Source organism: Anolis carolinensis, chromosome 4 (assembly GCF_035594765.1).
Source record: "Anolis carolinensis isolate JA03-04 chromosome 4, rAnoCar3.1.pri, whole genome shotgun sequence".
Lineage (NCBI taxonomy): Eukaryota > Metazoa > Chordata > Lepidosauria > Squamata > Dactyloidae > Anolis > Anolis carolinensis.
This window is the reverse complement of record NC_085844.1, coordinates 191,427,398-191,450,603: the sequence shown is the minus strand read 5'-3', so window position 1 is coordinate 191,450,603 and position 23,206 is coordinate 191,427,398. Positions and strand designations below refer to the sequence as shown.

The 23,206-nt window shown below is 41.2% G+C and overlaps 1 long non-coding RNA gene across 2 annotated transcripts in view; it reads left to right on the top strand.

The window, feature by feature from the left end:
* LOC134298403 (uncharacterized) overlaps window positions 1-23,206 on the top strand; it is a 45,870-nt gene that overhangs the window by 8,967 nt on the left and 13,697 nt on the right. Inside the window, exons 1-2 of one of the 2 annotated variants that reach the window (XR_010005462.1) lie at window positions 1,462-1,605; window positions 7,536-7,594. This is a non-coding gene — a long non-coding RNA (uncharacterized LOC134298403). Of the gene's footprint in view, window positions 1-1,461; window positions 1,606-7,535; window positions 7,595-23,206 lie in introns of those variants that run through there. The other variant, XR_010005463.1, reaches the window with a different exon arrangement.

The following is a 23,206-nucleotide window of genomic DNA, read 5'->3' as shown; positions in this document are numbered from 1 at the left end:
TGCCTCTGAGCCCGACCCTGAGCCAGGAGAAGAGCGGCTTTGAAAGAGAAAGACGGAGGGAGGGAACATGGCAGAGGTAGCAGAACTCTCTGAAATTGACTGGGAGGAGAGGCGTCTTATGGCTGCTGCTGAACCAAATGTACATACAGAAGCAGTGGAGGCAGGGATTGGAAAGAATGGACATCCTTTTCTTTTCCAGTTACATTTCTGTGTGAAGCTGCTGCTATAGGTACAGATGTAAAGTTGGAAAAGGCTTAATGGAAACAGTCTGGGGAAAATGGGGCTCCAGGGAGATGAATAAGAGTCTAATTGTGAACAAGAATGTGTTAAACCAATCTGAAAAGAGAGTTCTGCATCAAAGAAGCAGAAAGGGTGTGTTTATACTGAGAGCAAGAGCAATCCAAATCTTCTGTTTGTCCTGAGAGTACTTTGGGGAACAGGGAGAAAGCAGAGCGGGGCCAGACACATGCAATGAGTTGTATCTGGGATGGAAATGCAAATAGAAGTGAAGAGACAAAGATCTGGGGTCCTTGATTCCACTTTAACTGCAATGGCAACATCGTATGGAATCCTGAGATTTGTAGATTATGGAGGGCTGTTTTATACCAGTTTGGTGGAAAGCTTTGAGTGTTGGATGAGACTACTGGAAGATCAGGGATTGAATCCCTGCACAGCCATGGAAGCTCACCAGGTGATCTTTCACAGCCTCAGAGCTAGTCAAAGATAAACCTCCTCTGCATAAAATTTGCTGAGAAAATCCCATGGCCTTAGAGTTGCCATAAGTCAGAAGTTACTTGAAGATATACAGCAACATCTGGTGCCTCTCCAAGTGACAGAGCACAGGATTCCATGGGGTGCAATCATGACTGTTAAACTTGAATCACAATGCTATTATTCTGTGGTGTGAAAGGCATCAGAATTCTTTCGATCTAGGTGCCTGGCTGTATTTGGGTTTGAATTCCGTCACCAGGCATATAAAGAATGACTATACAGATTTTGCTGTGAAGCTGAAGAATATAGGCAATTAAATTGGAAAAAAGATGAATTCTGTGCATAGGAGCTCTAGCAAACAATTTTAGTCTCCCTTGCTTTGGATTTCTAACAGTTTCTTCCTTCTGGCACTGAGACGTCTGTTGGTTCCAAAAGACAAGTTTGTTTGTTCAGCAGATACCTGGAATATCTACTATGAGGGCATCCCAGCAGCTCCGCCTGTATACTCAGCTAAGAGATGTAGGCAGGAAAGAGAGAATGCCATCTTATTAGAAATAGCAATGCAGCTTGGCTTCTGTCTTCCCACTTGGAAAGAGACCATGTCAAGAAGTTGTCGCTCCTCCAATGTAAATCCCTTTCTGGAAGTCGAGTGCTGCATGATTTTAGCATAGGATACAATGTTTGTGTGTACATGTATCTTTAAGTTGCTTGTTGAGTAAAGATGACTCCTTGAATTTAATAGGTTTTCTTATGCAAGAAATACTCAGAGGTCATTTGCCATTCACTGCTTCTCGTGCAAGAGTATATGTGTGCACATCTGCTCTGAGAGGAAGAAACTACAGATATGGGCGACATCCACTGCCAGGTGGTGCAGTACAATGCATAACTATCCTGGTATGTGTACTATGTTTTCCTACCTCCATATGTGTGCGCATAGAGAGCAGCTTTTTCATTCCAGCACCCTCCAGATGACTTGGAATGCAACTTCCATTATTTTAGTCAGCATGTCCTGCTTATGAATGAGGGGGGCTACAGCCCAATTTGCAGGATGAGAACCTCATTACATGAGAGCAGTGGTTCTCAACCTGGGGGTTCCCAGGGGTTTTGGCCTACAACTTCCAGAAATCCCAGCCAGTTTGCCAGCTGTTAGGATTTCTGGGAGTTGAAGGTCAAAACACCTGGGGATCCACAGATTGAGAACCACTGCACTAGAGCATGGATCCACTTTAAATTCTGGGGCTTGTAGTTTAGGGAGGGGCCTTCAAACTGCTCAGCCAGACAGGTCCTGGGCCTCACTAAACTACAAACCCCAAAATTCTGCAGGAGGCAGAAACCAAATTTAAAGTGGATCCATGCTCTATTGTGATGAGGCTGTGGGTGTTTGAATCCTGATGTAGAGAAAGCCTCCAATATAAGAAGGTTGGAGAGCACCTTAAAGCAGTGGTTCCCAACCTTTGGGCCTCCAGGTGTTTTGAACTTCAACTTCCAGAAATCCCAGCCAGCTTACCAGCTGTTAGGAACTGTAGCAGCAGAAGTCCAAAACACCTACCTTCTTGCTGTTCTTCCTTCCTTCCATTTATCACTTCTCAACGCACAAGGACCCCCCACCCCCCAAAAGTAATTACCTATGTATGAAGCTAGTAAATCTTGTGCAATTTAATGGAAAATGTCGCTATTAGAGGATCATTTAGTGCTATACTAGTAGAGGCAGCAAACACGGTGTGGTTGTAGCCTCCAGTCCTTTCTGGCACTAATTGAGATGGCCTGACTGTAGCTTCCCTAGGGTCAAGCTGAACACAATCCCAGTCACAAGGATCCAATGCAGTATAAAGGCATGGACCCACTCCTTCACATACCACAGGTTTGGCTGGAAGATCAGTGGCCCAGAAGCAGCATAGCCATTCTCACTTGGAAGGTTGCTCTTCCCGTTGCTACTCCAGGCCATGTGGGAGTTTTGCCAGCACTGGGCCATATCTGTTCAGAGGTTTGGCACCAGCAGACCTCTTGTACAATTCAGCTGCAGGAACAGGAGTGGTAAAAACCAAAGTGAATTCACCACTCCCTCAGTAATGGATCAGCCAGCATATGAACAACACTGCCTGGCTCCCAGGGAGAAGTACAAGTATGGGAAGGGCCTGTGACAATGCATTCTTTTGTTTATGATGCCATTAAGAATTTATTTTAATTACTTACTGTAAAAGCAACCTTGGCTCAGAGGGGGGGTTTTTTTGAAAAAAAAATTGAATCACTTCTTCCCATTTCCTTCCCTAGTCTTACTATAAATAATACTGGAAGAGCTTTGGGTATGCAGATTTTTAATGACTGTCATTTGCCTGTCTAATTCTGGTTCACTTATTTCCTGGAAACTCTGAATACTTTCTTTTGGTGCTCTCTAGTATTGGGGTGTTGCATTGTACTGTTGCTACTAGCCACACACATATACAAATAAATACAAGTAGTTATTGCTGGCAGTCACACATATACACATATAAAGCCACTTGGAACCTCACTGTGAGAGAAAGGCAAGGTATAAAAACAATAAATAAATAAAGTAAATTTACATATGTATATATTAACATCTCAAAGCTTGGAAACTTTAAAAATACAGTTATCATTCTAAAGTAATTACTTATGGATATCTTTGCAATTTAAAAACTCCTTGCCATTTCTTGGAAGATTCAGCCTAGTTCTTAATTATTTTGGAAAAAATGAAATGGTCTTTGTATAGTGCCAGAAGATATACAGCAGGGGTCCCCAAACTTTTTAAACAGGGGGCCAGTTCACGTTCCCTCAGACCATTGGAGGGCCAGACTATAGTTGAAAAAAAACAAAACTATAAACGAATTCCTATTCACACTGCACATCTCTTATTTTGAAATAAAAAAACAAACGGGAAGAAATACAGCCTCAATGTTAATAATTATCATAATCATAATAAAAATAATAAAGAGGGTTGGAAGAGACCCCTTGGGTCATTTAGTCCAACCCCCTTCTATCTTTGTGCACCAAAAGCACAAGCAAAACAGCCCTGACAGATGGCCACCCAGCCTCAATGTTGTTAATAATAATAATAATAATAATAATAATAATAATAATAATAATAATAATAATACATCACACAGCCCTAAACGCTTGGGAACTTGTGATTCTGGGATACGAAATCTAGCTTATATATCTCGTTTACTGTGTTATACTGTGTCTTTGTGTCAATAATAATAGTAATAATAATAATAATAATAATAATAATAATAATAATAATAATAATTTTGTACGCTGCCCTGAGTCCCTTCGGGTGAGAAGGGCGGGATATAAATGTTGGAAATAAATAAATAAATAAATAATAAAGAGGATTGGAAGAAACCCCTTGGGTCATTTAGTCCAACTCCCTTCTGCCTTTGTGCACCAAAAGCACTGGCAAAGCACCCCTTAATAATTAATTATTAATTAAATAATAATTAAAATGCCATTATAAACAAGCAAAGCTTTGGAAGGCGCACCTTTCCCTCCTCCCTTGCGCCGCATGCGCCTTCCTCGGTGGTGGAGGAGGGAGCCACCGCCGCCATGGGGGCCAGATAAATGGCTTTGATGGGCCGCATGTGGCCCCCGGGCCTTAGTTTGGGGACCCCTGATATACAGGGTGTTTGAAAAAGAACTCCCTAGTATTACAAGCCACAACTCTCTCTCTTTTGTCTTTTAGTTAGATAAGAAAGGAAAAGTTACAGTGATGCTGCAAACCAAGTGAAGTTATCCTGCCTTAAATTACAACCCTAGTAATAATACTATGTTATATCTTAGTAGATTAAAGGTAAAGGTAAAGGTAAAGATTTCCCCTTGACATTAAGTCTAGTTGTTTCCAACTTTTGGGGTGGGGGGGGTGCTCATTTTCATTTCTAAGCTGAAGAGCCAGCATTGTCTGTAGATGCCTCCAAGGTCATGTGGCTGGCATGACTGCATGGAGCACCATTACCTTCCTGCCAGAGGTAGGAACTGCTACGTTGGCAGAAGCTGGGGCTAACAGCAGGAGCTCACCCTCCACCTTGGATTTGAACTGCTGACCTTTCGGTTAGCAAGTTCAGTAGCTCATCAGTTTAACCCACTGTGCCACCTGGGGCAATTGCTTAGGTATAAAAAATTAGTTCACCATCAGTTGGGAGCCCCTCTCCGCAACTCCAGCTGCCACTCTGAGGTCACAGAGGGGGCAGCCAGGAAGACACAGCTCCATCACGTCTCATCCACCAGCAACTGGGATTGAACCCTGGAACTGATGGAAGGACAAGTGGCTATAGGGTCACAGGGGCTAGCAACCCGAACGACACTGCCGCAAAATTTAATTGCTAAAATACAAAAGTCAAACTATTATCTGAATTTAAGCTATTTGGCCAGAAATGGAAAAGAATAGCTCAGGATCATATATTCTGACAAATGGTAGATTTGCATGAAGCCCAAAGGAGTGTATTGACGACAAATTGGATAAAGGAATAAAGGAAAATAATTAATTATCTGTAAGGAATTTGATCCAAACTCTGCTGGCTCCAAGTCAGGGCTCTAATTCTACAAAGGTCTAGAAACTCCTGTCCTATGGTCATCCATCCTTCAGAGAACATTCTTCACCTCAAATCCCAGCGCACTAGTAGCTTAACGCTTCTGTGTCAGTGGGGCATGAATCCTCTCTGTGTTTTAGTTTGAACAGGGCTATCCAAGGTGATGATCCCTGCCTCCCAAATAGATTCAACCTCTTGGACACCACCTTTAAAGTCTTGACTCCATGGCCCTCTTGCTAGTCTGACTGTGAAATTTATGGGCTGAAATCCAGGCCACCCTCCTGGCTCTTGCAATAATGAGCTTCTAATCTTGTGGTCAAACAACCAGCCAAGAGTGGACAGAGTTAGCTCTATTAAGATCAAGGGCAAATAAATAAAAGCCAACACATTCCATATTTTATTTGTTTAAGAAACTATTTTCCTTCCCTAAAGGATTTTTGTTTAGTTTTGTTTTACTGCATTAGCCCTCTGATAAATAAAATACCCTTTTTAAAAAGCAGTAATATTTTAATATTTTTTTGTAAATTGCTTTACTGTATTTTCTGTATGTGAAAAAGGTATAAAAAAAACTCAGCAACTTAAAGAGCAAATAATTTTTTCTCAAGCCAAAATTATAAATATTCTAGGTTTCTCTTTGTGCCTGCTTGCCTGGCACTGTATCCACAAAGTAGATTCGCATCATTAACATATTAGTGCCCTATGCCTGGAGGCAACCTCATCCCAGAACATTCTCAGTCTTCCTCTCCGTCCCATGAAATAGCTGCATGCTCTTTAACTCATGAACACAAAGAGACTCTGCTGCTGAACCAAATTACATAAGTAATTATCAATACAATTTTGTAATTCTCATGAAAAAAAATTAAAAGCCAATAGCAGGCACAGGGATTTCTATTCTGGGCTGGGACTGGGATATAGGGAGGAAGGATATTTTAACTTGTTGGACTTGCTAAAATGCTGATTAATTTTCCACACTGCCCATTATGTGGTTTCACTGATGTAGCATTGTGTGAAATCTATATGGCAGCTAATACTCAATCTCCCAGTCTTGCTTGTTTTACTACTCGGAATTCTGCTGTATGTTACTGTCAGGTTAACTTAAAGTAACCTGCTGACAATGATGTAACTGCCATCAAATCTGAAGCCAAACCAGATGCCACCAAGATCCTGTTTTTGGGCAAGTCAAGCAAGAGCATTACTACGACACTATCATGGAGACGTGTTAAACTATAGTGGTACTTAGAGCTCAGCAGGTCTTACTGGGAGCTTTCTGAGAAAGACTGTTTACAACTTGCCTTTGTCTTTTTACACAAATATGGGTGAACAGTTCATGGATTGCATCTTCAGCAAACTTCATTGCTGATTATTGTGGTTTGGTTACGGACACTGGCAGTCCTATAATGTCTGGATGGAGATCTAATCCATTTCTGTGTTAACACACCTGTTCCCACTTCTAGTTCACTTGAGAATGTCATTTATTCCAACAAACAATTGATGAAAACTGGGAAACCAATTGAAAATAGGAAAGATGGGGGAAGGTTTACCTTTTATCGTAGAGTATTTGTTGAAGCGATATATTTGTTCAGGAGTTAGATGTACAATGAAACCTTGACTTATGAGTGTCCCAAATTAAGAACATTTTGAGTTAAGAACCATTGCTCAGCCCAGATTTTGCTTTGACATGCAAGCAGCATTTTGAGTTAAGAGCTAGTGCCACATGGAGCGCTAGCACCAAAGAGAACACTATCAAGAGAGTATAGAGCTTTACGCCTTCAAGGGAGCAGCCTCCATGCCTCATGCTCTTGTCTGCTTTGGGAGATTGCTGTCCGCTTTGCTCGTCTTCACTTTGAGGAACTTTGGGTTAGTTGATTACGTGGCTTCATGAAGAGAGAGAGGGAGAGAGAGCAAGGGAAGGAAGGAGGTTGGAATGAGTCCAATATAAAGAAAATGGTGCTTCTGCCTCTTCACTTTGTGCTTCCTTGCCACAAATTTGTGCTTATACCATTTTAAAGTTGATCTTTTTATTGTTCCATGTGAATGTGCATTTATACTTTATTTATAAAATACATTTTCTTATTTAAAAACACATAACAAAAAGTTGGGGAGGGGGTTGGGGGCATGGAAAAGATTAATAGCATTTCAATAGGAAAATTCACTTTGAGATAAAAGTGAATTGAATTAAGAGCTTGCTCATGGAACAAATTACTCTTAACTCGAAGTATCACTGGAGTCTCCAGATGCTCTAGTTTTGGTTTTAAAAGGTGTTATTTTTCTCATCTGTTTTAGGCCTTCTGATGTTCTGGCCAGCATCTTCCATCAGCATCACCTGTAAGCCACTGTCACTGGTAAGAATTTGTGAGAGTTGGACTCAAGAACATTGGAGCATCAAAAATGCCATATTTTTGTTGCTGTGTGCCTTCTCGTGATCTATGATGATCCTAAAGTAAATCCGTTGTGGGGTTTTCCTGGCAAGATTTGTTTAGATGAGGTTCACCATTGCCCATCTCTGAGAAAGGAAGAGCATGTGACTTGCTGAATACCACCCACAGAATCATAGAATAATAGAGTTGGAAGAGACCACATGGGTTATCTAGTCCAACCCCCTGCCATGCAGGAAAAGCACAATCAAAGTATCCCTGACAGATGGCCATCCAGCCTCTGTTTAAAAGCTTCCAAGGAAGGCACTTTACTACACTCCGAGGCAGAGAGTTCCACTGCTGAGCAGCTCTTACAGTTAGGAAGTTCTTCCTAATGTTCAGGTAGAATCTTCTTTCCTGTAATTTGAGCTCATTTCTCCAAGTCCTAGTTTCAAGGGCAGCAGAAAACAAGTCTGCCCCTTCTTCCTTATGACACCCTTTCACATATTTATACATGGCTAGCATGTCTCCTCTCAACCTTCTCTTCTGCAGGCAAAACATAGACAGTTCTTTAAGACGCTCCCCATAGGACATGGTCTCCAGACCTTTGATCATTTTAGTTGCCCTTCTCTGGACTCCTTCCAGCTTGTTGATATTTCTTTTAAACTGTGATGCTCAGAACTTAACACAGTATTGCAGGTAAGATCTAACCCAAAGCAGAATACAAAGGCGCAATGATTTCCCTTGATCTAGATCAGTGGTTCTCAACGTATGGGTCCCCAGGTGTTTTGGCCTACAACTCCCAGAAATCTCAGCCAGTTTACTAGGTGTTAGGATTTCTGGGAGTTGAAGGCTAAAACATCTGGGGACCCACAGGTTGAGAACCACTGATCTAGCCACTATAATCCTTTAGATGCAGCCCAAAATCCCATTGGTTTTTTAAGCTGCTGCATCACACTGTTGGCTCATGTTCAACTTACCATGAAAACAACCCAATGAATTTCTGTGTCTGAGCACAGATTTGAACACTGTTATCCTGGAATCCTAATCTGACACTCAAACTGCATTGGGTTAGTAAGGTTCCCCATCCATGTCCTTCAGAACTTGGAAAAGTTACCACAGCCATGCTAGTGGGTTCATTCTGAGATATATTGTTGAAAATGTTAATCTCCAAGCTCTGCCTAGAATGTAACATGAGATCAGATGCTGGGTCAGAGCTATTCTCTGAGCTTGGCTGACAGCTATTTTGCTTTTGCAATTATCTTTGAGGACTAAGATGACAAGAAGGGGGGTGTTCATCCTACTGGATTGGATCCGAACACCCTGTTTGTATCATTCCATCCTACTCCCAGGCACATTCTGCAAACATTACAGTGATTCCCCTGCAGTGGGCTAAAAATAGCTGCCGCAGCTGCCGCCACAGCACAAACCATCAAACAGAACTGGTTATAAATAGCCAAGAGTGCTGCCTTTACTGCCTGCCCGTCCCCATTGTGCTCTGGTTCCCACTCTCCTCCAGCCTCAGGGGTGTACATACACAAGGCTGTGAACTCTCCAAAACAGCCTTGGCTTCGTTGCCTTGCTGGGATACAGGCTTAAAAACATCACCTGAAATAACTCCATGGTGGCATTCAGCAAAGGCAGCCTGCCCACTCTTCCTTTCTAGAGCTGGTGCTACAATGGTAGGAGAAAATAAAAGAGAGGGAAATTCCATCCCACCTCTGCAAACTTTCTTTTTTCCTGGCACAATAACAAGAAACTCCAGCAGAAGAGGATTGGTATTGTGTGTCCATATGCACACGCCTCCACCAAAGCATAGTTTTGTGGTGATTATTTGCTAGATTCTTTACCTCACTTAGCATCCTGGAATCTAGATGATACAGGGATGCCAACTTTCCCCTTGGCTCAAACTGCTAGCAGCTGGCTGCTTTGCTCCACCTTTCATCATCATGTGGTTCCCATTCAGATCATAAACTTGGCAGCAGTCATAAACTTGGTGTAGGCCAGAGCTGGAAGTTATGCTTTTCTCCAGATGTTGTTGGACTGAAATTTCTATGAACTTATAGCCAGCAGAGAATGGCAAAGAATGCTGGGGATTGCATTCCAATGATTTCTGAAGGACTGCATGATAAATGTTGATAACTTTACTCCAGGATAAATGTTGTAAGCTCAGTTTGGAAGCTTTTTCATGACCAGCCTCATGCAAACAAATAAAGAACTATTTCAGGGCTTCCTGTAGAGGCAATTTGCCCTTTAGTGGACAGAAAAAGGATAGTCTGGAGAATCTGGAAACATCAAGAATCACAAAAACTGCCATGGGGACTGATGCAGACCCCAGGCTACACTTTGCCCCTGCCATGAATAAATGATCAACCTGTGCTCATTAACTGGAGTGAATAGGAGTATCATAGAATCATTCAGCAGCATTGAGATGGTGCACCAATGTAGGGACCATAAGCCAAAAAATAGCAAACTATTGCCTATGTAGCTTTGCCTGTGCATATGCCCCTCCCTTCCTGTGAGCAGGTGCCTTTCTCCAGAATGTTTCAAGACCAAAAGTTAGCTTGAAATCAACAAGTTAGGTCATTGGTATCACTTGTGCCAAGTAGGTGTGGAAGGTGAGGAAGACCCTCAGCCATTGATCAATTTTAGATAAGCCGAGATATAAAATCCTTTGTTTGCTACGCACATGTTGCGACAGCCATTTGCATGTTATGGACCCACTGAAGGGGGTACCTACAGCTGTTTTGCCTTATCATCAGCTGTGATAACAATAAAAGGCTTGTTTTATTGCTCTCCTGGAATTCTCTCCTTTACTTCCCCTCCGGGCTAGTCTCCAACACCATGATCATATTTATGCTTGCTCTCAGCTCCATCAGGGCTTTGATAATTTTGAATTCACAATGGTTTGTGTTTAGGGCTGTGCTTCAAATTTATTCATTTATTTACCTTATTTCTACCCCACCTTTCTCTATCGTGAAGAGGACTCAAGGCAACTTACATATGGCAACCATTAGATGCCTTAAAATAATACAAATAGAGACTTAAAATCAATTCAATTTAAAATTAATGCATATTAAACATTTTAAACATTACATTCAATATTAACATCACATCATCCGAAAATCATAGTCCAAGGCTGTCGGTCGTCAATTATTCAGAATTCCAAGTTTATTATTGCACTGCCCTAATCACCAAAAACCTGATCCCAGAGCCAAGTTTTGCTTCAAATAATGGATGCTTCTAGATCGGGGACAAAGTGTCAGGGGCAAGGGGCCACATTAGACCCTTCAAGGAACCTTGGAGAGATATTCTTCCTGCAGAAAAATTAACACTGTTATGTGTAATATCACTTTTTGTACTGGGGGCAATTTCAGCCCAGGAGAGGACTTTTCCTGATAGGCAGGCAGTGACCTGGAAGTTGGCCCAGGCCTAAAACAGCTTGGTGGAGCAAAAAAGTAGTTATTTCCCTGCCAAACATTATTGAATGTTTGGGGAGACTTTGGAGCAAAACTGGGGGAGGGATCCTAGGGGCCACATATGGCCCAACATAGGGCCCGCTGAAGAAGATGAATCACAGCAACAGGATTAGAAACAAGTTCAGTTTCAAATCCTGAGCTCCAGTATGGAGTTAGGGGTGAAAATGTAAAAGTGGAGATACAGACCAGGCACAAACTAGCAGCTCCTTCATCCCTAAAATCAAGGCAGCAGACTTATATGGCTGACAGATAGGTGATTAATATTCAAATTACAAGTGAATGCCATGGGACATCTGTATTCTGTGGAGGGCTGGTGCTTTGTGACTACGTAGCAGACCCAGCAAAAGGACTGATGTGCAGTGCGACACTGAAGGGGAGGTTTTGGTGAGCACTGATTACACATCTTCACAATTCAGTAATTAGGTTTCTTAGTACCTCTGCTAATTAGTTAAGTGCACATACATTTATATTGTGTAAAAGGACATACAGTATTCTGGCCATTTTTATTGGCTTTATTTTAATATTAACAATACAATTTAACACCTCACAGCATAGAAATAAGACTACGATTTCAAGGAATTCACAGGCTCTATTAGATGGATGTCATGCCAGATAAAGCACTTTGCAGCACAATTCCACCCCTAGTTTGTAGACTCTATACTTATAACATCTTGTACTGCAGTCAGAGCTGAGTTGGCAATCACTTTGCAAGTGGTATAAATAAATTGTGTCACCATGGCAATGGCAAATTGATTTTTCTTCAGCTTCATCCAAGGGGTTTCTTTGGCATACAAAGCTTCTACGCCTGCAAGGTTTTCCCTTCTGAAAATAAAATAATAAAGCAGGGAAAATAGCTTGACACATACAGCCTCCAGTCACCTGCTGCCCCAATGGTCTGTGAATGGATATGTAATGTCTTTCTGCGTTTGTGGGTGCCTATGAAGCATTGGACGTTTAGAAATAACTATTAGCTTGCAGGATAATAGATCAGATTCTTCCTCATCTAATTGGCTCACCAGGCCTTTAGACCAAAAATGTGTAGATTGGTGAGATCAGAACTATCCCAGACCCAGAGATTTCAACATCAAAACTTGAAATCCAAGTACGTCACTGGGGACAAGGGACAGTGATGCTACAAGGGGGATGGCACAAAAGGTAATCCATGGAATGTCACTAAGCTTGACATAGTTGCACAAAGTATGCCATTAAAATGCCTTAGTAAAGGTAAAGGTTTTCCCCTGACACTGTCTAGTCGTGTCCGACTCTAGGGGTTGGTGCTCATCTCCATTTCTAAGCCAAAGAGCTGGAATTGTCCGTAAACACCTCCAAGGTCATGTGGCTGGCATGACTGCATAGAGCACCATTACCTTCCTGCCAGAGTATTGATCTACTCACATGTGTTGTCGAAGGCTTTCATGGCCGGGATCACAGGGTTGTTGTATGTTTTCCGGGCTGTATGGCCATGTTCTAGAGGTATTCTCTCCTGACGTTTCGCCCACATCTATGGCAGGCATCCTCAGAGGTTGTGAGGCAACAACCCTGATCTACTCACATTTGCATATTTTTGAACTGCTAGTTTGGCAGAAGCTGGGGCTAACAGTGGGAGCTCACTTTGCTCCCTGGATTCAAACTGCCAACCTTTCAGTCAGTAAGTTCAGCAGCTCAGTGGTTTAATCCACTGTGCCACGGGGGCTCTATACTTTTCTATTAAAAAATGCCATACTTCGCCATTAAAAATGGCATTTCCTGTGAAGATGCCAGCCATGGAGGCAGAGAAAACGTCAGGAGAAAATGCTGCTAGAACATATAGCCTGGAAATCATACAACACTCCAATGATTCCGGCCATGAAAACCTTTAACAATACAATACAATACAATACAATACAATACAATACAATACAATACAATACAATACACAAATACAGAAAAACCCCGCCCACTGGCATCTTGGGAACCTAGAGAAGCCATGCAATTTCCTGAGATTTCAGTCGGTGCCCTGAGACCTGGCAGCCATACTTTGGAGGTGCAGAGACTCTTTCTGTGACTCAAGTACAATATAGTAGCTAAGTTGTTCTGTCACGTTGGAAATCTCATTTACCTGCATGTACATTCTGCTCGTTTATTTCTAAGTGAAATGAATATTGAAAAAAATCCTATACATCTTTCTTCTAAATGCGGTCATGCTGGCACTAGAAATTCATATCACTCAGAAAAGCTAACTCCACCCAAACATTATAGTTCGAAACAATATAAAAGTGGGATGGTAAGCAGCCCCTCTATCATGTACTGTATGACCCTTTCATAGAGAATTGTAGAGATGCAAGGGGTGCTATGGCCTAAGAAATCTAAACCACGGCTCAGTCAGGATCTCCAGCTAGAACAATGTTTCCCAAGCTCTAGTCTTCTGGATGTTTCGGAATCCCTGGTGAAAACTACTGAATCTTCTGGGGAATTGAAGTCCAAAATACCTGGAGTACTAGAATTTGGGAATCACTGAGCCAGAATACCACCAGCAATTGGCAGCCCAGCCCTTTTTGAAGACATCCAGAGAAGACCTCACTACTTCACTATGCAGTTGATTCCATGTTCCTCTCAGAGTCGAATTATGTCTTGTACTCATGCCATTGCCACAACTGGATTTCAGAAGTATGTGACGTGGTGGTTGGAGGGAGGCAATTAGAACAGTTTATGCTATGCCCCACAGATTTTTAGTAAACCAAATAAATGCCCTTCAACCTTGCTATATTGCGCACTTGGGGGTGTGGCAGGATTCCAGCATCCCATCAGCACCATTCCCCATAAAGTCTCTGGACAACTTTCAGTTGATTCAGTGGAAAAGCCTTAGCGGAGGACCAGGCCTCCCTCCCTCCCTGCATGCATGCCTTTCTGTCTCACTCAGTGTGGCTCATGCTGCCAGCTTTACCGGAGCAAATAGGGACACGCAGTGAGGGGGGAAATAAACAGAGACTCAAATTTTAAACTCAGGCCAAATCCACAGGATGACCAGGAAAAGGTTTGCTGGCAGGTTGGCGTAGAAATTAGACTCATTTATTGCAGCCAAGCAGGGACTGTTCCTTCCCAGTAGGGACAGCTGGCAAAGCAGGCCTTGTTTGAAATGTGCCCCCCTCCCCCCAAATGGTGCTGTGCTTCCCTCAGTTGGATAATGATCCTGGCTAATAAATATGAGCATTATGGTAATGTGTGAATCATGCACAAGGGCACAGCCTGAATGCAATGTGTCTTTCCAGAGAAGCCTGGCTATAGTTCAGCATGTTCAGAAATCCCTGACCAGTAAACATACAGCAGGGATACACTTCTCCTCCTCCCCTCCGTAATGCAAAGGGCAATTTCACTCTTTGCACAAACATGCCTGGCAGCATTCCCTTGGCTCACACCCCAGCGCAGTGATGGGAATTTGCTCAAAAACATGCTTTGTGGGAAAGACTGCTAGGTAGTCACCCTGCTCACACCTCCACAAGGCTGAAACACTGAGCCTTCAGAGATTCCTTGTCTCTCACCTCACCACTTGCTCTGTTGCCAAACCACCCAGTTTCAGCTTTCTTTTCTGTTCAGAAAAGAAGTAGAAGGGGCCAGCCACATCCCAGCATTGGGGTGGTAATCCATGGTCATATTGGTTGGGGGATTCTAAACGTTGTAGCCTAAAAATGAGACTTTCCAATTTTTTTCTCTTTTTATGTGTTCTTCTTAGATCAAGACATTAGAAGGGGGTGAGCAGGGGAAATGGCCACGATCCTACTCTCATTTCCATGCGTTCGGTCTACCACATAGGTTGGAAACTTTACTTTTTTGAACTAAGTGCTGGTTGGATGATTCTGGAAGTTTCCCAAAATATTATTTTCCCCAAGCTTATTTCAGAGACAGGAATGGCCAGGCACCCTGCAATACTCTCCCACAGCACCCGGGCCCAAAATCCAACTATAAGCTTCTCTCTCTTTATCAGCAGAGCATGCCCAGAGGAGAGTGTGCCTCAGAGTCAGAAGCTCGAACAGTTGATTCACAGCCTTTTGCGACTTGTGATCCATGGGAATAGACAAAATCCCCTAAGAGGTTCAGGGTGCTATCAGATAACACTTTTATTGTGCAGTCATCGTGCATCATTTGTGGGACATTCATCGGTGGGACGTTCCCATATGACGTTGCCATCTATATTGTGCAAATATTTCAGATTTTCCCACTGCTTTTTCTGTCTCATTTCTTGTCAGAAAAGTCCATTGAAGAGGAAAAGTCAGAATCTCTGCCTGGTGCCTTTGGATTGCTAGCCCTAGGATCTCTCCATTTGGAAGTGTACCTCCTTCACTTCCAGAGATGCTTCAATGCACTATTTGGATTCCTTGCAACAGCAATAAGTGTAGTTTCATTTAAACGCTATTATCATTTTCCCATAAGCATAATTTGTCATCATAATTTTATGGGATGTCAATATAGAACCTGACAACTTATTAAATACTAAATACTAGAAACTAAAAATGGTGGTGACTCTCTGCGACCAAATCTACAATATCCACCTTATGTTGCAAGGTCTTTTACATTTCTGTTGTTTGAACTGTGCTGCATGCAATAGTTGTGATTAATCCTCTGTCACTCCACTTTTTTTTTCAACTGCTTTTAAAATGCCCCAAGCATTCACTCTCCTCCTTTGTCCTCAACTTATTTCAGTTGCTACAAAGTGTGTTCAAAGTATAAAAGTAGTTTGCTTTCAGCAATTGAGAGAGAAGAAGGGTGGGATTTTATCCTTCCCTGTAAGGCTCTGGCAAAAACAAACTGCTGTAGTCTCTCCTATCGTGTTTCCCCGAAAATAAGACAGTGTCTTATATTAATTTTTGCTCCCAAAGATGCTCTAGGTCTTATTTTCAGGGGATGTCTTATATTTCTATGAAGAAGAATTCACATTTATTGTTGAACAAAAAATGAACATTTATTATATACTGTACAGTAGTTGTCATCACAAACCAACATAACCAGACAAACTGTGAATCCTATCAAGAATTTCTTGTTACTACCATTATTTCCATGTACAACTAGTATGTATATTTACCAATCCTGCATGCTCTGGTGTTCTGTTTGGCAGGCGCTGGGCATGCTTCGAAACAAAAACTTTGCTAGGTCTTACTTTTGGGGGAGGTCTTATATTTAGCAATTCAGCAAAATTTCTACTAGGTCTTATTTTTCAGGGATGTCTTATTTTCGGGGAAACAGGGTAGCTTGCATGTTCCTCCTTATTAATAATTTTGATTATTAATCAAGATTTGCAAGTACATTGATGTTGCTTGCCAACGCATGTCTCGGTTTTTACCTGGGAGATGCCGGAGGTTATGAAACTGTACATTTATTCCTTCTAATGCTCTTATGTCTGTGATGTATACATAGATTCCATATTTAGACATACTGGAGACAGATTTTTCAGACAGTTGAAATAACTTTGGGAAACAATTCATTCTCCATTCTGTGTGCACGTAGTACTTTCATTTTTCTGCTTCTTCTAGTCAAACAGGTTTTGTGGGGTTTTAAAATAGAACCCCATTAAGGCTGTTGACTAGAGGTAAAAAGAGGTGAATTTATACACTACTAGCTTTGCCCGGCCACGCGTTGCTGTGGCTTATGGGAATCATTTGTTGGCCAGGTGGAATAGCAGTGAATAGCCTTTCAGCCTCAAAGCCTGGCCGTTTTCTGGAGTAGCTGGAGTAGCACCCTCAATCAAAGAACCACTTTGAAGCCTGGCTAATTCCTTTGTAGGGGAATCATTGTTTGGCCAGACTGAATTACACTGAATAGTCTTGCAGCTTAAAAGCCTAGCCGCTTTCTACATAGGGCATCGTTGCTAGGTCAGTTGAATGGGATGGAGTAGTCTTGTGGCTTCAAAGCCTGGGGGTTTTCCATCTAGGGGAAATCTTGGTTGGCCAGGTTGAAAAGCACTGAATAGCCTTGCTGCTTGCAAGCCTGGCCGCTTTCTACCTTGCAGAATCCTTGGTTGGCCAGTTTGAATAGCAATTAATAGTCTCAGTGTGGCAGGTATGAATGCTGCAATTAGGCACCTTGATTAGCATTTAATGGCCTTGCAGCTTCAAAGCCTGGCTGCTTCCTGCCTGGGGGAATCCTTTGTTGGGAAGTGTTAGCTGGCCCTGATTGTTTCCTTTCTAGAATTCCTAATTTCCCTGCTTTCAGAGTGTTGCTCTTTGTTTACTGCCCTGGTTTTAGAGATAATATTGTTCTGTATTATTATACCACAGTAATTATTTCATATTATATTTATAATCTTATATTATCTGCTTAGAAATTGATTATGTGAGGCCCCTTCTACACAGCTGTATAAAATCCACACTGAAGTAGATTATATGGCAGTGTGGACTCAAGATAATACAGTTCAAAGCAGATAATATAAGATTATAAATGTGTAATATAGCTGTGTGGAAGGACCTTGAGTCTACACTGCCATATAATCCAGTTCAAATCAGATAATCTGTATTTTATAGGCAGTGTGGATCAGGCCTAAGTGCCCTCTGCCTGTGCCCTGGGCGCCATTTTGGATAACGGAGTTGATAGGATATGAAGGGGGCGGGGCCTAAAGGCAGCAGGGGGGGGGGGCTAAAGGTAGCAGAGCCTATGTTTCTAACCGCAGGTAGGAGGAGAAAGGACTATTTTTCTAGGTTTTTTTTGATTGAAAGACATATTTTGGATGACTATGTCTTTTGTGGCCAATTTGGCATGATTTGGTTCAGTGGTTTTGTTGTTTACTCCATAGTAAAACGAACATTACATTTATAGATAGATAGATAGATAGATAGATAGATAGATAGATAGATAGATAGATAGTGATAATCTTTCAAATTCCTTTCAGCTCCCTAAAATCCTAAGTGTTGAATCCATGAACTGCTTTGGCTAGTGGATATGCTCTGTTTACAAAAAGTCCCTTTGCCCAATGTAAAGATGCCCCACTCCCAAACCATCTCTTGTTAGTTTGGAGTAGCTTCTGAGCTTCTGTTTAGTATCTTCTGGGATGGAGGAGGAATTGGACAAGAACAAGTGGACAATGGATCCTGTTGCCAAGGTTTATATTGTGTCCTCATGATTTCATATAGTACAGCCTCCATATCCACGGGACTATTATCCATAGTTTTGTTTATCCAAGTCTGGCAAAATACAACGTCTCTAGAAATATTCTTCTTGCAACTCTAGCTATGCTATCTTTGGGTCAGAAGTCCTTCATTTCAATAGGATTCACTATTATCTATGGCAGTGGTTGTCAACCTGTGTCCCCAGGTGTTTTGGCCTACAACTTCCAGAAATCCCAGCCAGTTTACCAGCTGTTAGGATTTCTGGGAGTTGAAGGCCAAAACATCTGGGGACCCACAGGTTGAGAACCACTGGTCTTTGATTTTGCATATCCACTAGAAGACTAGTAACATATCCCCATGGATATGGGGACTGTAGTGTTATAAAAAATTAGACTCCAAAATTATGAATTATATTATACGAGTCCATTGAGGCTTACAGTGCCCATGTCAACCTTTCCCTTTTATCCTGTCATAACCTTTCATGAATCTCCCTTGAAATGTTGTCCGATCATACCTCAGACTACAATTGTGGTGTGTCAGTTCTTTGGAATGCTGTCTCCACTGACATCAGTTCCAGCCATTGAGAATAAAGCCTCTGATTTTTCTTTCAATCCATCTGTCTCTCATCTGGCCTTCTGGGAAGCTAGACATTCTGGGACTGAACCTGCAGTTCTCACAGAAGCTGAAATTCACACAACAGTACTACATTGTATAGTTTTAAATGTTATTTTGCTAACTATCTAGAAAAATGTTGTTACTAAAGAAGTAAGAGGGAACAAAGGAATGAAAGTATAAACAAAGTAATGAAAGAAAGTTAAGTGTGTATCCTACAGCATTTCTTATTTCTCTCTCTACACACACACACACACACACATATAGAAGAGACTTGACGGGCTTGCAGAGACAAAAAGGCAGGACATTCTTCTGCATGCTGTCAGTCCAGTTAATCCATAATGGTGTAGGAGATATGTGGGGCGTAGATGAAGGTTACCTGTAGTTTAGGTCTCCATCAAGCTCTAGTAAACAACTAGAGATTATGGTTTGCAATTACATAACAACAATGAATTCTCAACATATATGAAAAAGGAAGTCAACTTCACTAAGAAAATTCATTTGTAATTCAGATCTGTGATGTAGACACATTTTCTCAAGTTTACTACAACAACAGAAGTAGTCCAATCTGAGTTAGCATTGTATGATATGTGCAAAAAGTGTCCCCTTGCTGAAATGAAAAGAGGAATCTCTATATGTCAAAGATGTTTGTGTCTGTTTCAGTGCTCAAGGCTTTTTGTACTGGGACACATATTGACATTACAAACATGGATTGGTCAAAAACAAATGGCCTCCTTCTTCCAAATAACCATCAGCAGGATACAGATGCAGCATGAAATCTTTGCTGTCATTGTAAAAATACAGATTCTTTGGTTCAATTGGAAGAAGAAACCGTGACAATACACCCAATAATATTTGTTGTAGTTTTTCAATAGATATTGATTCTGGTCAAGACTGCATTGGCACCCTAGGAGGGAGTGGTTGTGCCTTTTTCCTTCCTGCAAGCTGATGTTGACTGAAAATCCCAGACAATGGCCTCTGCTTTCTCCTGGAAATATCTCCCAGTGTCATCTGTGTGTCATTGTGCGCAAGAATGTACTGTATGCCTCCTTCTGCAATAATTGCTATATGCCAGAATAGGCCACCAACAGGATTACAGGCATTTATTTATTTATTTACCCACCCTATTTATACCCGCCTTTCTCACCCCAAAGGGATTCAAGGCGGCTTACACATGCCACAGTTTGATGCCCCAAAACACATATAAAATAAAGCTTAAAATATTAAAGATATAAAAAATTAAAACATAAACATTTAAAACATTACAATCAGTTAAAATCACGCCATCCAAAAAATCGTAGTCTAAAGCCATTCTGAAGTCATTATGCATATTAGACATAGACAGATATGTGAAATATTTAGCTTTGGGCTTCCATCTGAATTTTTTTTGGGGGGGGGGGGAATCTGAGATAAACTGTCAATAAAGTAAAAAAAGGCTTTTGCTGAAAGGGCACACCAAAATAAAGGTGGTTAGGAAATTTGAAGTCTGTGTTGGGCATGATTTGTTGTGGGTGCCTAGAGTTGTCTGCTACATTGGACTACAGTAGGTTGAGCTATAAAATCAAAGACCATCATCAGGATCGACCACCTCAAAGCATCTGCTGTTAAATTTTCAAACAGGCATTTGGGAATTGCTGTCACAGAGTTTCCTGAAGTCATTCTGTTTCATCTTTGCAGCATGCTTATTAAAACCCAAAAATCTGGAGCCATTACTTGCTTGAAATGTATTTGAGCTTTAATTTTTGAATAAAGTACTAGGAAAGCACAGGACAAAGCATGACAAAGTGAACTGGGGGGGAAATGAGGATGGTCCACAGTAGAAATACTGGACTATCATCTTTTAAACTGGATGTGAAAATTTATTCCTCAGACATAAGAGTGATTTACGTTGACTTAATGCCATCTGTGAGCTTGTTGGAAACATTCTGACAATTACTCCATTGCCTCTCCAGGACAACGATATATGTTTGTGGGATGTTAGTAGTATGGAATTGATCAGCACCACAGTGATGTCTTCAACAGGAGATACCCTCTCTAAGTAATATGGGCCAAATACAAGAGTGGGAGAGTAAAGCTTCTTTTAGCAAAAGAAAAAGATTTCAGGAGATCCAAGGATAAATCTTTCACTTTATGTATAGATTGGCTTTATGTAGTTCAGCTTACAGCTGAGTGCAAAGCAGTGCTTAACCATTTTGTGGTTCAGAGACAGATCATCATAGAACTGCATTACCGGCAGTCATCATGTGTTCCAGTTTTAGTATGATTCATCATAATCAAAATATTCCTAATTTCCCCCCTCCCTCCCCTCTCTCTCACATACTGACCAAACCTTTTTATTGCTATAATCTGACAATGAAGCAATGTGGACTAACTGGGCAGTTCTATCAGGGTTTGATCTGAAATAATTTGATCTGAAATACTTTCCTCTGTATTAGAAGCAGCACAGTGAAGTGTGAGTTTGGGTTCAAATCCATGTTGGACCACTGAAACTCATTGAGTGACCTTGGGCAAGTCATGTTTGCACATCTTGAAAGATCTTGGAATAAATCTTACTATGAGATGACTGCTATAAGCTTGAGTCAACTTGAAGGCCGACAATAACACATTTCACTATGCTGGATAACACTTATTTCAAAACATCTGCACATCAAATTGTAGCCCAAATCCAAAAGATTTGAGGCACAGACTGTCCAGAAATGGAAACAAATCTCAACATCAGTAACCAGTCTTAAAAGAAAATATTTTAATATGTGGTTTGTACCAGAGCACATGAGTAAAATCTGTTTTTATAGACTTCCATGATAATGTTGGTGGTAGTGGGAAATTAATCAAATTTTATCAAATGTTTAAGGATGTCGTGTATGTACAGATACTGGGAGAAAGGGGCATGGGACACTGTGGGTCTCACTTTACAATAAACATAGAGAGAATTTCCTTGCATGTCTCATAGATTTTAAATGACAGTATGTATGGTATTTAACTTTCTCTCTTTGAAATAAATGAGATTCAAATGAAATGCACAAATGCTTTGCTTCAATGGAATTATACTCTATTTTAGTCTCATCATTTTTATTTATTTATTACACTTAAGCATTCATCTCTCCTATGTGTTGTCACATACTAGTTGTACTCTTCAACACAGGCCTCTGTCAGAGGAAATAGATAGACATGAAGTTACACGAGGCATATGTATATTCAGACAACAACAGTGACATTTTTTAAAATTTTACATGGCATGTTAAAGACTTCCCTCAAACTCAGGACTGCTGGGAAATGCCACCATGTTCAGCACCATGCTCTTAAATAACATGCATATTGTTCAGTCCATAGGGATATGGTATTTCTGTTCTGGCATGCGCCTGAATGCATAGAGGGCTAAAACTAGGGATGGAAATGTGGACAGAAAACCTGCTTCTGGGTATTGCAGAGCACCCATAGGTTCAAACATCACCCAGAAAGTCTGAAGAAGGTGTTGTAACCATATCTGTCTGAAAACAGGTACAGCATTCCCCCAAACACTAGGTCATTTAGTGACATGTATCAGGCAAGACTGGAATTGGAGACTTCCTGATCTGAAGCTCACTTCCTTAAAGCACAAATTCCATGCATATTTATTCAGAAGTAAACCTCATTAAATTCAGTGTCCCTGCTTATCCACAGGGATATATACATGACTGCAGCCAGGAGCTATTATGCTGCATCAGTTTCTGTGTTTATACGCTGTATTTGTATAATTAGTGTTTGTGTAGGTGTAAAAGTCTATGGTGATGTATAAGTAGAAAATTCTTATTAGCTTAAATGGTTGTACTTGCACTGGGCTTTGTATGTGCATACTTAAGATTAAGAGGATATCAACTATGTTCTTTCTTCTGAATGGATCCAGTTCGACAAGAGTTTCAACATTTTAGAAACACAAAGAAGATGAAACAATTGTATCAAGCAGATAGATTTCCCATCCTTAAGGTAGTTTCCTATATGAAACATGAAACATTTAGGGCTTTTTATGATTATTTACTACGGTGAATCCACTCTGCTTCAGTGTATATCTTTTACTATGGATTGTGCATAACAATCTCCACAATCTGAAGTTTTATAGATGTGTTGGACTACAACTTCCATCATCCTTTGCTAGCATGGTCATTGTTCTCCTCCAGTCTATTGACTTCCAGATGGCTTGCCCCAAACAATTGCTACATCTCCTACCATGATGACTGGAGAAGTTGCCGTTGATAATCCAGCACATCTGGGGACCACTGGGGGCCCTTCCACACAGCCCTATATCCGAGAATATCAAGGCAGAAAATCCCACATTATTTGAGTGTGGACTCAGATAACCCAGTTCAAAGCAGTTATTGTGGGGTTTTCTGTCTTGATATTCTGAAATATAGGGCTGTGTGGAAGGGGCCTGGGTTGAGGAATGTTGATATGAAGCTTCA